The sequence below is a fragment of the Salvelinus sp. IW2-2015 genome, linkage group LG4q.1:29 (assembly GCF_002910315.2).
Source record: "Salvelinus sp. IW2-2015 linkage group LG4q.1:29, ASM291031v2, whole genome shotgun sequence".
Classification (NCBI taxonomy): Eukaryota; Metazoa; Chordata; class Actinopteri; order Salmoniformes; family Salmonidae; genus Salvelinus; species Salvelinus sp. IW2-2015.
This window is the reverse complement of record NC_036842.1, coordinates 68097008-68117714: the sequence shown is the minus strand read 5'-3', so window position 1 is coordinate 68117714 and position 20707 is coordinate 68097008. Positions and strand designations below refer to the sequence as shown.

Sequence of the window (20707 nt, the reverse complement as noted above, 5' to 3'; positions counted from 1 at the left end):
ATGCTTCCGCTGCAGTAAAGTGCCAGAAAATCAACCACACATCAGCAGTGTTCAGAAACAGTCCCTCGTCTCTCTAATATCTCAGACTCCGGTAGCAAGATGTTGTGTTCCTTTTGACTGTAGCTATATTTTTGCATCATCAATAATATCTAAGTAAGAGTGAAAGTGGAGGTGGATTGCTCAGCTGTTGTGTAGAGCGAGTGAGTGACCTCTTAATCACAGGAACATTCTTTCTACTGTACTTGTCCTTTAACTCTGTAAAAGACCAGGACTTCCCCTGGAAAAGCTCTGACAATGCGAGAGAGCAAGTGAGGGAAGTGATTCTGGAAAATGTGTATATGAGGACTGAGGAGGGAAGTATTCCAACAATGAGCCCCACTCAGTTCATTCCTCCCAGGAAACAAGGTGAGTTCACTTACTTCATTCCAGTCAACATACATAGATCATTCTAGAAAATGCCATAGAAAAGTCACATGGCATTATGCACCATAATCGAAATCTAGTGGACAGAACAATATTGAACCAAAGAAACATTCACTGTCTCTCACTGTCTAAGTATAATAATGTATTTTAACCTGAACACACACACACCCCCCCCAACAACCACCCAAGCCAACATCCACACAGACCATGTTAACTTAATAAAAAAAACATAAACATACTCTCCACATCCAATCCTTTCACTGCCACTGGATCAAAAGGATAGTTCATAGTACCCATTGTTAGTCATTGCTAAACCCACCCACCATGCTAGAAATACATATTGTTGAACCCAAGAAGAAAAAAACAAGATAGCTACCTTGTGTTCCTTAAAAAACAGGCAAGCCCTACAGAGTCTGATATGCTGTGACCATACAGAGAGCAGTAAGCAGCACATCTATTTCAGTGGAAAACAGAGAACACAAAGGCAGGGTCAGAGCTACAGTAACACAGTATAGCACAGGGTGTGTTGCAGTTTCCAACTCCCACACACTCTCTGATGACTCCAAAACCCTCATTCCACAATCCCTTACTTCCCAATGACTAAACATTTCCTGGGGAATTCCATCCAGGAACGCTATGTTAGTGACGGAGCAACTGCAACAGCTGGGAGGAAGACTACTTTCTAACGGATGACAGGGAAACATAGGCCTCCTCTCACACACTGTAAACAGCAGCTTGTCCTCTTCACTGGCACTGTGCAGTAGATCAAGAATGACTGACTGTTTCTAATGAACCTTTGACTGAGTGACCTTTCTCACGAGGATTTTATTTTTTGACAGCTTTTTTCACAGATCTACAGATTATTTTTTGCAACAACAACAAACAAAAAAAACTCTCCTATCGATGTCTAAGCACATTAGTCTTGTCACACATATTTCTCCTCAAACTGACATATGTTTGACTGATGGGATCCTGTTCTTCCTCTATGACCCAGAAATAGCCAATGAGAATCAGAATGGCTCTGCTGGAGCAGAGGCCTTCTTTAAGGAAGTAAACACAGGGGTAATTAATTGGATTTATTAAAGCCTTTTGATCATGAGTTATGAAGAGAGGGTAGCATAGTTCATTACACTGTCATTAGCACCTGTTTATCTAAAACACATGCCACAAAATGCATTAATTTGCCAAAATTAAAATGTAAAGACAATATTTCTCTTGCATGGATCACTGTGCCGTTTCCTATGACATTTTTGCAGAGTCCCAAATGGGATCTCAAGTACTAGTAATTCCACAAAATACAATAAACCTACAAGTTGAATAATTTACACAGAGGGCAATTTTGCATGAATTGGAGCTTGCTTAACAAGGACCTTAATAGCTTCCCGTAATCCAGAGTAATTTTCATAGACTGTGTTTATACAGGCAGCCCAATTCTGATTTTTTCCCACTTATTGGTCTTTTGATAATCATCAGAATTGGGCTGCATGTGTAAACACAGTCGTAATGGCCTCTTAAATGAGTGGCTTCTGATCAGGCAAAGTCAATGTAAACCATTAACGAGCGAGCTGAAGTTTAATTACTCCAGCTAGATGACGATACAGATGGGGAAATGACAATAAGAGGTAAACATATACTGTAATAAGCCATACTGTCTGACCTGATATCAGGTTTCAGTGTGTATTGACTGTACTGAGTTTATGTTGAATATAATCTGATACTGCACACATGACAGAGACAGGATGACTTCACTTGTTAATTGTCTAAGCCAGGTAATCTACTGTACTACTGTAGGTAGGCCTATATCTTGCATATTGTGACGACTACATCAACAACTGATAGAATATGGTGAAAGCCATCCAGTAGTAAATAACATTGAGTTTCTACCTGTGAGCCACCCACGTGGATCTGACTACCTAACTCTGTTGGAAAGATCCAGAAATATGCTGTGTACCTTAGCCAGTTTTAAAAGTGGTACAGTGCTGCTGATATTGTAACCTCTGGTCATCCTGCAGATGTAACCACTGAATCGGAAGCTGCTAAATTCCCCTCTGTGTTTTCCATGAGGTGATGGTAGATGAACCGTATAGGATTTGATCAGTTGCCGTTGGCAAGTGCATGCTCCATCTGAACTTTCAACACTTGTGGTAATGTGAGCTAATTATAACTGGGTACATGACAGACTGATGGAGCACAGATGCTCTGTACTGCAGGATCATGGGGAGAACCCACTCTAGCTCTGAACATGGACTGGCCAAAGGTTAACACTGGAACAGTTCAGTATGGATGCATAACACCTGAACACTGTTGACATTCGCTTGCCTTTACTACCCTGTTCTTCAAACAGTATATGACATTCAGATATCATTACTTTATGCAAAGTCCCACAGTGCATTTTAAGTCTGATTTTGGCACACAGTCTCTAGGGTGCCACAACTGGCGGAAGTATTTGATACACTGCCTATTTTGCAGGTTTTCCTACTTACAAAGCATGTAGAGGTCTGTAATTCGTATCATAGGTACACTTCAACTGTGAGAGACGGAATCTAAAACAAAAATCCAGAAAATCACATTGTATGATTTTTAAGTAATTCATTTGCATTTTATTGCATGGCATAAGTATTTGATCACCTACCAACCAGTAAGAATTCCAGCTCTCACAGACCTGTTAGTTTTTCTTTAAGAAGCTCTCCTGTTCTCCATTCATTACCTGTATTAACTGCACCTGTTTGAACTTGTTACCTGTATAAAAGACCCCTGTCCACACACTCAATCAAACAGACTCCAACCTCTCCACAATGGCCATTGTAGAATAATAGTGAAGATATTAAAACTATGAAATAACACATATGGACTCAACAAAACAAAATAAATTTATATTTGAGATTATTCAAAGTAGCCACCCTTTGCCTTGATGACAGCTTTGCACAAATACTGTGGGGTCTTGTTTCGGAGGACGCCTGGCTCTCGACCTTCACCTTTCCCGAGTCCGTACTGGAGTTGCAGCGATTGGACAAGACTGTAACTACCAATTGGATATCACGAAATTTGGGATAAAAAGTTGTTTAAAAAAAAAATGAAGCTCTGAAAGAGTTTGATAGGGCAATATGGGCAATTCCACGGTAACAGATTGACACTGAGACTCACTTTTTGATTTAAAAACCATTGCCAACCAAAAAACAGTGATTGATAAACCATACACCTATATGCAGAAGTCTACTTTTAACAATTGCCACTGAACATTTTCCTGAAACGCATCTACTTGAGGAACATTGCAGATGCAAAGGTAACAAAATGACAGTAAAATCTTCATCAGTTTTTTATGTGACCACATTCTCCAAAAACTCTTAAATATCTACTCCGCATTCAGATTCAAAGATGTCTGCAGAAAGATGTTTGAAAAATATATTTTGGTAAGTGAAGTGGCTCAACACCCAGTAACAGAATGATGGTAACATAATGACATCATGGGTCAATGATCTGTACTATACAGAAATGCATGGTTATGAATGTCATTCTCTTCATGGTGATGTATCCTGAATAGGTAGACAAAAAGGTAGAAAAATGCAATATTCTCCTTTGCATGTTTGTATATTATTCCACAGACTGGCTATTTTTCTAATGAGCTCAGCCCCCAAACAAGAGCCAATTTGGTTGGTCCAGATAGGACAAAATCGGTATCAATTATCGACATCCATTTTTCACAAGTTTTAACATCACAGTACAGTACAAGTCTAGCACAGTACAGTACAGCTCAGTAAAGTGCAGTAAAAAAAGAGTAGATTATAGTTCAGTACAGTAACAGCTGGTGTCTGTGCATGCATAGCCCAACCAGAAGCCATGGATTACAGGCAACATCCGCACTGAGCTAAAGGCTAGAGCTGCCGCTTTCAATGAGTGGGACACTAATCCGGACGCTTATAAGAAATCCCGCTATGCCCTCAGAAGAACCATCAAACAGGCAAAGCGTCAATACAGGACTAAGACAGAATCCTACTACACCGGCGCTGATGCTCGTCAGATGTGGCACGGCTTGCATTACGGACTACAAAGGGAAACCCAACAGCGAGCTGCCCAGTGACAGGAACCTACCAGATGAGCTAAATGCCTTATATGCTCGCTTCGAGGCAAGCAACACTGAAGCATGCATGAGAGCACCAGCTGTTCCGGGCGACTGTGTGATCACGCTTTCCGGAGCCGATGTGAGCGAGACCTTTAAAACAGGTCAACATTCACAGGTCGTGGGTTTCAAGCAGCCCAAGAAAGTGAAAGTAACCTGCCTAAATGACTACCACCCCGTAGCAGGCACGTTGGTAGCCATTAAGTGCTTTGAAAGACTGGTCATGACTCACTCCAATTCACATACCGCCCCAACAGATCCACAGATGACGCAATCTCAATCACACTCCACATTGCCCTTTCCCACCTGGACAAAAGAAACACCTGTGAGAATGGTGTTCATTGACTACAGCTCAGCGTTCAACAGCATAGTACTCACTAAGCTAAGGACCCTGGGACTAAACACCTCCCTCTGCAACTGGACTTCCTGACAGGCCGCCCCAAGGTGGTAAGGGTAGGCAACAACACATCTGCCACAATGATCCGCAACACTGGTGCCCCTCATGGGTGTGTGCTTATTCCTCTCCTGTACTCCCTGTTCACCCACGACTGCGTGGCCAAGCACGACTCCAACACCATCATTAAGTTTGCCGACGACACAACAGTGGTAGGCCTGATCACCGACAATGAAGAAACTGCCTATAGGGAGGTGGTCAGAAACCTGGCAGTGTGGTGCCAGGACAACAACCTCTCCCTTAATGTTAACAAGACAAAGGAGCTGATCGTGGACTACAGGAAAAGGAGATCCGAATAGGCCCCCATTAACATCGACGGGGCTGTAGTGGAGCAGGTCGAGAGATTCAAGTTCCTTGGTGCCCACGTCACCAATGACACTATCATGATCCAAACACCCCAAGACAGTCTTGAAGAGGACACAACAACTCCTTTTCCCCTCTGGAGAATGAAAAGATTTGGCATGGATCCTCAGATCCTCAAAAGGTTCTACAGCTCCACCATCGAGAGCATCCTGACTGGTTGCGTCACCGCCTGGTATGGCAACTGCTCGGCATCTGACTAAGGTGCTAGAGGGTAGTGCGTATGGCCCAGTACATCAATGGGTCCGAACTTCCTGCCATCCAGGACCTATATACTAGGCGGTGTCAGAGGAAGGCCCCAGACATTGTTAAAGGCTCCAGTCACCAAAGTATAGACTGTTCTCTCTGTTACAGAACGGCAAGAGGTACCGGAGTGTCAAGCCAGCAGCATAACACCCTGTATACCACTGCTGGCTTGCTTCTGAAGCTAAGCAGGGCTGGTCCTGGTCAGTCCCTGGATGGGAGACCAGACACTGCTGGAAGTGGTGTTGGAGGGCCAGTAGGAGGCACTCTTTCCTCTGGTCTAAAAAATATCCCAATGACCCAGGGCAGTGATTGGGGACACTGCCCTGTGTAGGGTGCCGTCTTTTGGATGGGACGTTAAACGGGTGTCCTGACTCTCTGAGGTCATTAAAGATCCCATGGCACTTATCGTAAGAGTAGGGGTGTTAACCCCGGTGTCCTGACTAAATTCCCAATTTGGCCCTCAAACCATCACGGTCACCTAATAATCCCCAGTTTACAATTGGCTCTTTCATCCCCCTCCTCTCCCCTGTTACTATTCCCCAGGTCGTTGCTGTAAATGAGAACGTGTTCTCAGTCAACTTACCTGGTAAAATAACGGAAAAATTAAAAAGTCTAGGTCCAAAAGGCTCCTTAACAGCTTCTACCCCACAGCCACAAGACTGCCGAACAATTAACAAAATGGCCACCTGGTGTCACGACTTCAGCCGAAGTTGGCTCCCCTGCCTGTTCGGGCGGTGCTCGGCGGTCGTCGTCACTGGCCTACTAGCCGCCACCGATCCCTTTTTCGTTGTCTGTTTGTTTTGTCTTATTAGTTGCACCTGTGTCTGTGTGCTTGATGGGCTTCCTTATTTAAAGTACGTTTACCCGCCCTTGTTTTGTGCGGGATTATTCTTGTGTTACGTGTGTGCATTATTTAGGTGTGTTCGTGTTCTAGACCTTGTACCCTGTGTTTTGGATGGTCCATTTATTTCCGCGCCCTGTGTTGTGGACTTGCTTTTGTGCCTTATTAAAGTGCACTTTTCCCTGTGGAACTCTCTGCTCTCTGCGCCTGATTCTTCCTCACACACCTAGTCCCGCGTGACACCCGGACTATTTACATTTTGTTTTTACACTGCAGCTTCTCGCTGTTTATTATCTATGCATAGTCACTTTACCCCTACCTATATGTAAAAATGAACTTGACTAACCTGTACCCCTGCATATTGACTCGGTACCGGTACCCCCTGTATACAGCCTTGTTGTTATTTTATTGTGTTACTTTTTATTTTATGTTTTACTTTATTTAGTAAATATTTTCTTAACTCTATTTCTTGAACTGCATTGTTGGTTAAGGGCTTGTAAGTAAGCATTTCACACTAAGGTCTACGCCTGTTGTATTTGGCACGTGACAAATAAAATGTGATTTGATTTACAGTATAGTGGAGTAGAGTATAGTTCAGTACAGCACAAAAAGTAGAGTATAGCAGAGCACATTAGAGTAAAGAAAAAAAGTAGAGTATAGCAGAGCACATTAGATTAAAGAAAAAAAGTAGAGTATAGCAGAGCACATTAGATTAAAGAAAACAAGTAGAGATAGTTCAGTACAGAAGAGCACAGTAGTGTCCAGTAGAGTATATTACAGTATACTGCCTACTAATGTGTGCTCTACTGTACTTCTACTGTACTGACCTCTACTTTTGACTGTATTCTACTGTGCTCAACTGCAACTCTGGTTTGCGACTACTATGATTTCCCATTGTGGCCAATTCAATTGCAGTAATTCTGTTACTTATTTTTCAGTCAATCTGTTACCGATTTGGTAACAGAGTGATTATGAATTATAAAGTGATTAATACGCATCAAACAAAATTGTATCAGTAAAAACATGATCTAATTGATAGGTCTATGAACTTTCATAATCCTCCCTCCTCATGAGGGAGAGAAATTTGAAAACATTTTAAAGATATGTGGGGTTTTGGTAACAGAATGACAAGACATTAAGCAATATCTCTTAAACTTATAGAAAGTAGAATAATTTCTGCAAAACTAAATATAAATGATAAATATATATTTTTTTAAGAACCCTTTTCTATCTGTGTGACCAGCAATCAAAGCATTTGCTTATTCCTAATCTTTAGGGTGGAAAATGGATGAAAAACATATCTATGCCTTTATTTCCCAAAAATATAGATTAGCTTTCATTTCACACAAAATTTGATATGCTCATATAAACTTTATTCAACTTGCCATCTGATTGGCTGAGTCGAAATCTTGCCATTACACATAAGCAATCCTTCCAGATCTACAGGAGTGCCTCGGGGGTAAGGGGTCAATTTGGAGTTCAGCATGTCAGATGGGGTCCATGCTGTTCAGGTCCTTGGGACGTCCCTACCGCCATTAAAGTTGAACTTTCAAATGGTTAAGGTAAGGGTTAAGGGTTAGGGGAGGGTTAAGGATGTCCCAAGGATACCATTTAGCACAAAACTTGTCACATGACTCAAATGAATGGTCCACATATAGGCTACCTAACAAGTAAGCTTGCTGTGGAGCAGAATGCCTTAGGCATATCGACTATTAAGCAGTGTGTCTATTGACAAAAGCTGACCACAAGATCACACTTTAAATTTAAATGTATTTGATGTCTGACCAAGTTATGCATATACATGACCAAGTTGTCTCGAATACCATGTCATGATATTTGGCGCATGCTATTGTGTGTCCTCTTACCACTCCAAATGGTTTGGTCTAGAAAAATATAAATACGACCTTAAGACTGGTAAATTTGGACCGCTATTATGACCATATCTTGGGATGCGCCTTTGGACACCTGCTACTACGATGTCTTTAAAATACAGTGCAGCTGTATTACCATGCAGTGCCACTGGCGATGGTTGAAGGACTCTAACTCGTAGCCTTCTGTGACCAAATCTGGACCCAACTCGGGTCTGTAACTACATGAACAAGGCAGGAGTAGCAGGAATCGCAAACGGTTTGCTGCTTCCAACATGCACTCAGCATCATAGGCTTATAATGTAAGCTATTGGCTTATGTAGGGCAATGAGGGGGAGGGAGGCTCGGCGTTTATAGTTATCATGCAATGTAACTACATGTAGGCTAAAGTAAAACACCCAACATTTACATTTTTTTCCGGTTCTCATATTAATCAACGATGCTCTAAATAGCCCATGGACAGCATATATTAGGTTACAGCTCAATCTCATCATCTGGGAAATGGTTGTCTTGATGTACTGTAGGCTAGTAGTAGAGTACTGGTGGGGTAACGTCAGTGGCTTGACATTTTCGGTTAGGCTACAGTAGCCTAATTCTATTAGTTTTGGGAACATGACCGTGGCATTGATAGGTTTAGGACATACCATTAAAATATGACTGCAAATTCACCCTTTAGTGATGACAGCAGTGACTGTGGAATCTACAATGTAGCCTACATAATATCAAACGGTCAATTGCCTCACAAGTTCGCACATCCTTCGGATAACGGACTGAATATTTCTCATTAGCAAGATGAGGTTCTGGAAACTATAGTCCAAATATTTACTCAAGATAGGCAGTTATGTCAAATTAAGTAATACGATTGTCCCATATTAAATAGCCTACGTGTTTGCAGGTGCAATGAAATCAACCATCATTCAATTATGGGCAAACGACATGAAATTAACACACTAGCCTAAGTGAAAACAAGTGAATACATACTAGCCCAATAAAAGATACAAGATACAAAGATACATACTAACCTAAAACATCAGTGTTAAAAACACATTGGAACGATAAAAAAGCTTAAATCCTACCTGAAATCTGTCAATCGTTAGTGCATGCGGGCTGAAGTGGATGTACACACAGTCCCAGTGTAAGCAGCAGCAGTCCTGCCTCCACCGTATCAAGCCCCTCCTAGTTTGTAGAATCGTAAACGACCGAAGAGAAAAATTGACCGATTTCTGTGCGCAGAAAAGAGGAAGCGCGTCACACACTCGCACGCAACACATTTCCAGCCTGTCTTTTCAATACAGTAGGCTGACATTAATGCAGTATATGTAGACCTATAGCCCTATATACCAAAGAACTTGGCGCATATTCAGTAGCACTAATTATACAGCAATAACTTCGCTGTGTGTGTGTGTTGTGTGTGTGTGTGTGTGTGTGTGTTGTGTTGTGTGTGGTGTGTGGTGTGTGTGTGTGTGTGTGTGTGTGTGTGTGTGTGTGTGTGTGTGTGTGTGTGTGTGTGTGAGGGAGGGAGGGAGACAGACAGAGAATCACCAACCTTTGAGTAAAAACAAAATGTAAGCATACATTTTGAATGTATGATTAATAATAAATAAGAGATCATAAGGGCAATTATCCTTCCCTGGGCAATACCATCTGTTTAAACAACGGGTACATTTCATAAAACCCTATAACAGGTAGTAGCCTATATCAATGATAAATACTTCATAATATACAGCAATCATCTCAAATATCTCCCGTAAATATTTAGGCCTTCAGTATTCATATTTACCAATACACAACCAATAATCAACATAAATTAATATTAGACAAAGTGCCACCACAATCAATAACATTTTATTGGTCAAATACACATGGTTAGCAGATGTTAATGCGAGTGTAGCGAAATGCTGTGCTTCTAGTTCCGACCATGCAGTAATATCTAACAAGTAATCTAACAATTTCACAACAACTACCTTATACACACAAGTGTAAAGGAATGAATAGAATATGTACATATAAATATATGGATGAGCCATGGCCGAACGGCATAGGTAAGATGCAGTAGATGGTATAGAGCACAGTATATACATATGAGATGAGTAATGTAGGGTATGTAAACATTATATAAAGTGGCATTGTTTAAAGTGACTAGTGACATTTATTACATCCCATTTTTAATTATTAAGTGGCTAGAGATTTGATGTCAGTATGTTGGCAGCAGCCACTCAATGTTAGTGATGGCTGTAACAGTCTGATAGCCTTGAGATAGAAGCTGTTTTTCATTCTCTTGGTCCCAGCTTTGATGCACCTGTACTGACCTCGCCTTCTGGATGATAGCGGGTGGAACAGGCAGTGGCTCGGGTGGTTGTTGTCCTTGATGATTTTTGGCCTTCCTGTGACATCGGGTGGTGTAGTGTTCCTGGGGGCAGGTGTTTGCCCAGTGATGCGTGTCAGACCTCACTACCCTCTGGAGAGCCTTACGGTTGTGGCGGAGCAGTTGCCGTACCAGGCGGTGATACAGCCCGAAAGGATGCTCTCGATATGCATCTGTAAAAGTTTCTGAGTGTTTTTGGTGACAAGCCTAATTTCTTCAGCCTCCTGAGGTTGAAGAGGCGCTGTTGCGCCTTCTTCACCACGCTGTCTGTGTGGGTGGACCATTTCCGTTTGTCCGTGATGTGTACGCCAAAGAACTTAAAACTTTCCACCTTCTCCACTACTGTCCCGTCGATGTGGATAGGGGGGTGCTCCCTCTGCTGTTTCTTGCGTGTGATTGCGATTGTGTGATTGCGATTGCGTCGTCTGTGGACCTATTGGGGCGGTAAGCAAATTGGAGTGGGTCTAGGGTGTCAGGTAGGGTGGAGGTGATATGATCCTCGACTAGTCTCTCAAAGCACTTCACGATGACGGAAGTGAGTGCTACGGGGCGATAGTCATTTAGCCCAGTTGCCCCCAGTTGCCTTAGCTTTCTTGAGGCACACCAATCAATAACAGTGTGCACGTGTTAGAAGACGCTTTGAAGGATTCGTTGAGAGTGTGCCTCAGTCCCCTTATCCTGAACATACACTACATGACCAAAAGCATGTGGACACCTGCTCATCGAGCATCTCATTCCAAAATCATGGGCATTAATATGGAGTTGGTCCCTCCTTTGCTGCTATTACAGCCTCCACTCGTCTGGGAAGTCTTTCCCCTAGATGTTGGAACATTGCTGCAGGGACTTGCTTACATTCAGCCACAAGAGCATTGGTGAGGTCGGGCACTGATGTTGGGAGATTAGGTCTGGCTCGCAGTCGGCGTTCCAATTTATCCCAAAGGAATTCAATGGGGTTGAGGTCAGAGCTCTGTGCATGCCAGTCAAGTTCTTCCACACCGATCTCAACAAACTTTTTTTTGTTGGGACCTCGCTTTTTGCACGGAGGCATTGTCATGCTGAAACAGGAAAGGGCCTTCCCCAAACTGCTGCCACAAAGTTGGAAGCACAGAATCGTCTAGAATGTCATTTTATGCTGTAGCGTTAAGATTTCCTTTCACTGGAACTAAGGGGCCTAATCTGAACCATGAAAAACAGCCCCAGATTATTATTTATCCTCCACCAAATGTTATAGTTGGCCTTATGCGTTCGGGCAGGTAGGGGCCGACGCTTAGCATTGCGTATGGTGATCTTATGCTTGTGTACGGCCGCTCGGCCATGGAAACCAATTTCATGAAGCTCCAACAAACGATTATTGTGCTGACGTGAGTGTTGCAACTGAGGACAGACGATTTTTACGCGCTACATGCTTCAACACTCGGCAGTCCGGTTCTGTGAGCTTGTGAGGCCTACCACTTCGTGGCTGAGCCGTTGTTGCTCCTAGCTCTTTCCACATCACAAAAACAGCACTTACAGTTGCCTGGGGCAGCTCTAGCAGGGCAAACATTTGACGAACTGACTTGTTGGAAAGGTGGCATCCTATGACGTTGAAAGTCACTGAGCTCTTCAGTAAGGCCATTCTACTGTCAATGTTTGTCTATGGAGATTGCATGGCTTATACACCTGTCAGGAACAGGTGTGGCTGAAATAGCTGAATCCACTAATTTTAAGGGGTGTCCACATACTTTTGTATATATAGTGTACCTCAGTGGGAGGTACTGAGGATTCACAGGGAGAGAATGGCGGAAGCGGATGCCGGGTTTGAATCTGATGGCCAGGCGCTAGAAAAGATCAGAGTGTGAATGAAGGTGATGAGAATACTGGATGGACTACAGTGGCTTAAAGACGGATAAAGAGAGCTAAAATCACAGTTAAAGCAGTAGGCGTCTAGTAGGCGTAAGAGTAGGTTACTGCAGTGTTCCAACTGCAAAGCATTTGGTTATGTGTCAATTGTTTACAAAGAGCATGACTTGAGCGATTATTTTGTTGCAGAAGATGATGACGTGGAATATCCCAATTGTGGTGGGAAGCATGCACATGAGTTCCCAGAATGTCCTGTAAGGGTAAAGGAGGCTTAGATTGCTAGGAAAAGTGAAAAGTGTCTCCTGTGCAGAGGTAGCAAAAAAAGTGAAAAATGTTTTAGATGTTCTGTTGCTTAGGAGACACCGCAGTCCAGTGCTGTGGGTGCTGTCCGCAAGGTGCAGGATCCAGATACCCTTGTCGTAAAGAATGTAAATTTTTAGGTATTTATTGCTATGGTGATAAACTGCACTGCAGGAGTGGAGAATAACCTAAGAAAGATTGGTATCTGCAGATGAACCCTTCTTGGGAATGAAGGATGTAACGGGTGAGGGACTGCATGTTGTCGGCCTACTGACTGGAGCAACAGTTCAGTCCTCTCATGTCACCGCATCTGAGTAGAGCTCTGAGTGCATTTTGAAGGACTGAGGGTTTTTGTTTTGTATTTTATTTTCGGATGTTTGAATGGATTAAACGTTTTAGTTTATTTCCCTTTCCGTTTGGACTTCCCCCTTTTTTATTTCCAACATTCCGGAGGCGGTCGGCAAAACACCGTTTCCAGTGTAGTCCGCCCTAAAACACCACAGAAGAAGAAGAAAATGAAGACACCCTTTGACAGTGTGCGTGAAAATAGCTGTTCAGATCCAGGAAGTAACTAGGCGGTGGGCCGTAGCAAGCTAGTTTCTTTATTTTTGATCTCTGCCGAGGGAGGAGCTAGTTTTTACATATTGTGTTTATTCATTTCTTCTGAACACATCTCCGTTTGTTGGCAATGTCAATTCTTGCACATAAACCCCCCCACCAATTTTTTTTAACGTTCTCTAGCTGGACAGGCAAACGCTGCTGAGTACTGAACTGTAAAGCAATCAAAACGTGTGTACTATCCATGGTACTATCTCTGCTGATCACTTCTGCCAATCACATTATCCATACCTAAGGTAGTAGACAGCTGATGACAGCTCCGAGAGAGAGAGATCTGCATTCATAATGAACCAGAAAACGTATGGTTATTTCTGATGGTTTATCAAAGTTCACTGGCTAACTATTTGAACCTGCTTTGTAGTATACCCCTCTGGTAAAGTATTTTTTATTTATTTGTAAACAAGCTAGCTATTTAGTTATAGAACCGCGATACCATCAATGCAAGCTGTAAATCAATGCAAGCTATGACTCCCAATGTAGAACGCAGCAACTTTAGTAATGTAGCTAGCTTGCTAGTTAGCTAGCTAGTTACAACAAGTAGGTATGTTGTTAGCTAGCAGGAGCAGATATCACTAGCTAGCATGCCATTCTGGGACAAGAAGTGGTTTAGCTATCAGTTTATTCCAAGTAATATTTTAAGACTACAAAAATCTGTAAGATTTGAATGAATGAAGGACCCACTCATTTCATTCATACTGACAAAATAAGAAATGCCACATTATCCCTGTCAATAGTTGGAGTAGGATGATCGTCGTTGTGGCAGTAGCATCGTTGTCTTGGCAGAGGACATGTACAGTATATGTAGTCCATCTATCTGATGCTGACTGGCCAAAAATAGTATGGCATGTCATACTCTTTTTGTCTAGACAGCATCAGATACATAGGTGTAAGGACTGGGTGTCGGAGTGTGAAGTCAGGCGCAGGAAGACAGAGGATACAATGATCACGTTCATTTAATGAACCACTGACAAACAACGGCCACCCCACTTGACACTGGGTGCTCCCAATAAACTGCCCCAGACACGGGGAACGAAAACAGTTCAGAAAATGTACACTAACACAAACACGTAACGTCAGACTAACAAACACCAAGCTTACAATAAAACAATCCCGCACAAAGAAACGAGCGGGCCGGCTGACAGATAAAGCCCAACTAATTACGAACAAACACAAAACAGGTGTAACCAATGAACACATAAGGAGGGGGAGGAAAAAGATCAGTGGCAGCTAATAGGCCGGTGACGACGACCGCCGAACGCCACCCGAACGGGAAGGAGAGCCTGCCTCGGTCGGAGTCGTGACAATAGGCTACATATAGTAAGACAGAGAGGCTTTGTTTGAGAGCCCATGCGCTTCTAATGGAACGTATATGGAAAAATGTAATTTAGCTCCCAGTATGCAATTCCTATGGCTTCCACTGGGTGTCAGTAGTCTTTGTTCAAGGTTTCAGGCTTGTTTCTTCCAAAATGAGTAAGACATATGAGTTTTACTACAGGGACACAGACTTGGAAATTCGTGTATCCGCGCGCGACAAAGAGTACACACACCTGCTAATATCATTTTCCTATTGAACATAGTTCTTTCCGTATGTAACGTCCTGACCAGAGTTCTTATGTGTTTTGCTTGTTTAGTGTTGGTCAGGACGTGAGCTGGGTGGGAATTCTATGTTGTGTGTCTAGTTTGTCTGTTTCTGTGTCCAGCCTAATATGGTTCTCAATCAGAGGCAGCTGTCAATCGTTGTCCCTGATTGAGAATCATATATAGGTGGCTTGTTTTGTGTTGGGGATTGTGGGTGGTTGTTTCCTGTCTCTGTGTTTTGTCTGCACCAGATAGGACTGTTTCGGTTTGCCACATTTTGTTGTTTTGTATCGTTGTAAGTGTTCACTGTTTTCGTTTAATTAAACATGTTGAGCACTGGCTACGCTGCGTGTTGGTCCGATCCCTGCTACACTCTTTCTTCTAGTGAAGAGAGGGAAGGCTGCCGTTACAGAACCACCCACCAATCTCGGACCAAGCAGCGTAGCAACGGGCAGCAGCGGCAGCAGCAGAGAGTTCAGGAGTGGACATGGGAGGATGAGCTGGACGGAAAAGGACCCTGGGCAGAGCCAGAGGAATGTCGCCGCCCCAAAGCGGAGCTGGAGGCAGCAAAAGCGGAGAGGCGGCAATTATGAAGCGCTAGCAAGGCAGAGCGGCTGGAAGACCGAGAGGCTCCCCCCAAAATTTCTTGGGGGGGGGGGGGGGGGCTAAAGGGGTGTGTAGCTGGGTCAAGTAGGAGACTTGAGCCAACTGCCCCTGCATACCGTAAGGAGCCAAGGATGGAACCAGAGCCAGTGAGGGCGGTATTGGAGGTGAGCGAAGTAGAGACTGTGAAGGATCTAATGGGGAGATTGGAGGAGAGAGAAATAGAGATTTGCTGGTTTGGTGCATGAGGCACGACATCCGCCCGACGGAACATGTCGGGGATTTGATGTCACCTGAGTCAGCTCTACATACTCGTCCTGAGGTGCGGGCTAGCCGTCTGGTGAAGACTGTGCCAGCTCCACGCACCAGGCCTCCTGTGCGCCTTCCTAGCCCTGCACGTCCTGTGCCGCTCAGCGCACCAGCTCTCCTGTGGCACCCCCTGCACCAGCTCTCCGGTGCCGGCGCCACGTACCAGGCCTCCAGTTCCAGCACCCGCGCACTCGCCTTGAGGTGCGTGCCTTCAGCCCAGTACCATCGGTGCCAACACCACGCACCAGGCTTCCTGTGCGTCTCCAGAACTCTGTTCCTCCTCACGCACTCTCCCTGTGGTGTGTGTCTCCAGCCCAGTACCTCCAGTTCCGGCACCACGCACCAAGCCTCTCTGTGCGTCCCAGAGCCCTGTACGCATTGTTCCTTCTCCCACTCGCCCTGAGGTGCGTGCCCTCAGCCCGGTACCACCAGTTCCGGTACCACGCACCAGGCCGATAGTGCGCCTTGAGAGCTGCCGTCTGAGCTGCCTGCCTGCCCAGCGCATCTGAGCCATCCGTCTGCCCAGCGCCGTCTGAGCCATCCGTCTGCCAGCACCGTCTGAGCCATCCGTCTGCAGCGCCGTCTGAGCCATCGTCTGCCAGCGCCATCTGAGCCATCCGTCTGCCCAGGCCATCTGAGCCATCCGTCTGCCAGCGCCGTCAGAGCCGCCCGTCTGTCCCGAGCCGTCAGAGCCGCCCGTCAGTCAGGAGCCGCTAGAGCCGTCCGTCAGTCAGGAGCCGCCAGAACCGCCAGCCAGTCAGGAGCCACCAGAGCCGCCAGCCAGTCAGGAGCCGCGAGAGCCGCCAGCCAGTCAGGAGCCGCCAGAGCCGCCAGCCAGTCAGGAGCCGCCAGAGCCGCCAGCCAGTCAGGAGCTGCCAGAGCCGCCAGCCAGTCAGGAGCCGCCAGAGCGCCAGCCAGTCAGGAGCTGCCAGAGCCGCCAGCCAGTCATGAGCTGCCTTCCAGTCATGAGCTGCCCTCCAGTCATGAGCTGCCCTCCAGTCATGGCTGCCCTCCAGTCATGAGCTGCCCTCCAGTCATGAGCTCCCTCCAGTCATGAGCTGCCCTCAGTCAGAGCTGCCTTCGCCGGAGCTGCCCTTCAGTCCGGAGCTGCCCTTCAGTCCGGAGCTGCCCTTCAGTCCGGAGCTGCCCTTCAGTCCGGAGTGCCACTCAGTCCGGAGCTGCCACTCAGTCCGGAGCTGCCAGCTCAGTCCGGAGCTGCCACTCAGTCCGGAGCTGCCATTAGTCCGGAGCTGCCCTTCAGTCCAGAGCTGCCTCTCTGTCCGGAGCTGCTTTTCAGTCCGGAGTTGCCCTCTGTCGTGTGCTACTCTTCTGTCCTGAGCTACCTCTCTGTCCTGAGCTACCTCTCTGTCCTGAGCTCCCTCTCTGTCCTGAGCTACCTCTCTGTCCTGAGCTACCTCTCTGTCCTGAGCTGTCCTCCTCTATCTAGGGGGGACCTTTGTGGAAGTTCCTAGACCAGGGTCGCGGGCGCGGGTCGCCACTCAAAGGACACTAAGGAGGGGACAAGGACAATGGTTGAGTGGTGTCCTCGCCCTGCGCCGGAGCCGCCACCGGCGGACAGATTCCCACCAGACCCTCCTCTTGAGTTTTAGGGGTGCGTTCGGAGTCCGCACCTCGGAGGGGGGTACTGTAACGTCCTGACCAGAGTTCTTATGTGTTTTGCTTGTTTAGTGTTGGTCAGGACGTGAGCTGGGTGGGAATTCTATGTTTGTGTGTCTAGTTTGTCTGTTTCTGTGTCCAGCCTAATATGGTTCTCAATCAGAGGCAGCTGTCAATCGTTGTCCCTGATTGAGAATCATATATAGGTGGCTTGTTTTGTGTTGGGGATTGTGGTGGTTGTTCCTATCTCTGTGTTTGTCTGCACCAGATAGGACTGTTTCGGTTTGCCACATTTTGTTGTTTTGTATCGTTGTAAGTGTTCACTGTTTTCGTTTAATTAAACATGTTGAGCACTGGCTACGCTGCGTGTTGGTCCGATCCCTGCTACACTCTCTCTCTTCTAGTGAAGAGAGGGAAGGCTGCCGTTACAACCGTATGAAATATTATAGTTTAGGAGGATTAAATAGAAACATATTTTTGACTTGTTTTAACAAAGTTTAGCGGTAGCTATTTGGATTCCTTTCTCTGCATGTTCAACGAGTGGATTACTCAAATGGATGGCACAACTAAACTGACTTTTTGGGATATAAAGAAGGATTTTATCTAACAAAACGACACTTCATGTTGTAGCTGGGACCCTTTGGATGACAAATCAGAGGAGATTTTCAAAAAGTAGGTGACAAATGACAGGTGACAGGTGACAAACAGATTTTTTACTATTGTCACATGCAGTGGTGAGAATTCTATTGTCCCCGCCAGGAGCCCAGGCTTTTCCCATAGATGGTAAAGTTCTCCTCTCTGAACCAAATCAAATCAAATCAAATTTCATTAGTCACATACACATGGTTAGCAGATGTTAATGCGAGTGTAGGAAATGCTTGTGCTCTAGTTCCGACAATGCAGTAATAACCAACAGTAATCTAACCTAACAATTCCACAACTACTACCTTACACACACACACAAGTGTAAAGGGATAAAAGATATGTACATAAAGATATATGAATGAGTGGTGGTACAGAACGGCATGGCAGATGCAGTAGATGGTATAGAGTACGGTATATACATATGAATTGGTAATGTAGGGTATGTAAACATAAAGTGGCATAGTTTAAAGTGGCTAGTGGTACATGTATTACATAAAGATGGCAAGATGCAGTAGATGATATAGAGTACAGTATATACATATGAGATTGGTAATGTAGGGTATGTAAACATTGTATTAAGTGGCATTGTTTAAAGTGGCTAGTGGTACATTTTTACATAATTTCCATCAATTCCCATTTTTAAAGTGGCTGGAGTTGAGTCAGTATGTTGGCAGCGGCCGCTAAATGTTAGTGGTGGCTGTTTAACAGTCTGATGGCCTTGAGATAGAAGCTGTTTTTCAGTCTCTCGGTCCCTGCTTTGATGCACCTGTACTGACCTCGCCTTCTGGATGATAGCGGGGTGAACAGGCAGTGGCTTGGGTGGTTGTTGTCCTTGATGATCTTTATGGCCTTCCTGTGACATCGGGTGTGGTAGGTGTCCTGGAGGGCAGGTAGTTTGCCCCTGGTGATGCGTTCTGCAGACCTCACTACCCTCTGGAGAGCCTTACGGTTGTGGGCGGAGCAGTTGCCGTACCAGGCGGTGATACAGCCCGACGGATGCTCTCGATTGTGCATCTGTAGAAGTTTGTGAGTGCTTTTGGTGACAAGCCGAATTTCTTCAGCCTCCTGAGGTTGAAGAGGCGCTGCGGCCTTCTTCACAACGCTGTCTGTGTGGGTGGACCAATTCAGTTTGTCCGTGATGTGTACACCGAGGAACTTAAAACTTTCCACCTTCTCCACTACTGACCCGTCGATGTGGATAGGGGGGTGCTCCCTCTGCTGTTTCCTGAAGTCCACAATCATCTCCTTTGTTTTGTTGACGTTGAGTGTGAGGTTATTTTCCTGACACCACACTCCGAGGGCCCTCACCTCCTCCCTGTAGGCCGTCTCGTCGTTGTTGGTAATCAAGCCTACCACTGTAGTGTCATCCGCAAACTTGATGATTGAGTTGGAGGCGTGCATGGCCACGCAGTCGTGGGTGACACAGGGTACAGGAGAGGGCTCAGAACGCACCCTTGTGGGGCCCCAGTGTTGAGGATCAGCGGGGTGGAGATGTTGTTACCTACCCTCACCACCTGGGGGCGGCCCGTCAGGAAGTCCAGGACCCAGTTGCACAGGGCGGGGTCGAGACCCAGGGTCTCGAGCTTGATGACGAGTTTGGAGGGTACTATGGTGTTAAATGCTGAGCTGTAATCGATGAACAGCATTCTCAATGGGTATTCCTCTTGTCCAGATGGGTTAGGGCAGTGTGCAGTGTGGTTGCGATTGCGTCGTCTGTGGACCTATTGGGTCGGTAAGCAAATTGGAGTGGGTCTAGGGTGTCCGGTAGGGTGGAGGTGATATGGTCCTTGACTAGTCTCTCAAAGCACTTCATGATGACGGAAGTGAGTGCTACGGGCGGTAGTCGTTTAGCTCAGTTACCTTAGCTTTCTTGGGAACAGGAACAATGGTGGCCCTCTTGAAGCATGTGGGAACAGCAGACTGGGAATAAGGATTGATTGAATATGTCCGTAAACACACCAGCCAGCTGGTCTGCGCATGCTCTGAGGACGCGGCTGGGAATGCCGTCTGGGCCTGCAGCCTTGCGAGGGTTAACACGTTTAAATGTTTTTACTCACCTCGGCTGCAGTGAAGGAGAGCCCGCAGGTTTTGGTAGGGGGCCGTGTCAGTGGCACTGTATTGTCCTCAAAGCGGGCAAAAAAGTTGTTTAGCCTGTCTGGGAGCAAGACATCCTGGTCCGCGACGGGGCTGGTTTTTTCTTTGTAATCCGTGATTGACTGTAGACCCTGCCACATACCTCTTGTGTCTGAGCTGTTGAATTGCGACTCGATTTTGTCTCTGTACTGAGACTTAGCCTGTTTGATTGCCTTGCGGAGAGAATAGCTACACTGTTTGTATTCGGTCATGTTCCGGTCACCTTGCCCTGGTTAAAAGCAGTGGTTCGCGCTTTCAGTTTCACGCGAATGCTGCCGTCAATCCACGGTTTCTGGTTTGGGAATGTTTTTATCGTTGCTGTGGGTACGACATCGTCAATGCACTTCCTAATGAACTCGCTCACCGAATCAGCATATTCGTCAATATTGTT

At 45.5% G+C, this 20707-nt stretch overlaps 1 protein-coding gene across 1 annotated transcript in view; it reads right to left on the bottom strand.

Annotated features, from left to right (window-relative positions):
• The window catches only part of LOC111960987 (talin-2-like), a 132362-nt gene extending 122887 nt beyond the window's left edge, over positions 1–9475 (bottom strand). Inside the window, exon 1 of the mRNA XM_070439726.1 lies at positions 9386–9475. The gene's annotated coding sequence lies outside the window, so the exon portion shown is untranslated. The remainder of the gene's footprint in view (positions 1–9385) is intronic.
• Between the last annotated feature and the right edge of the window lie 11232 nt (positions 9476–20707).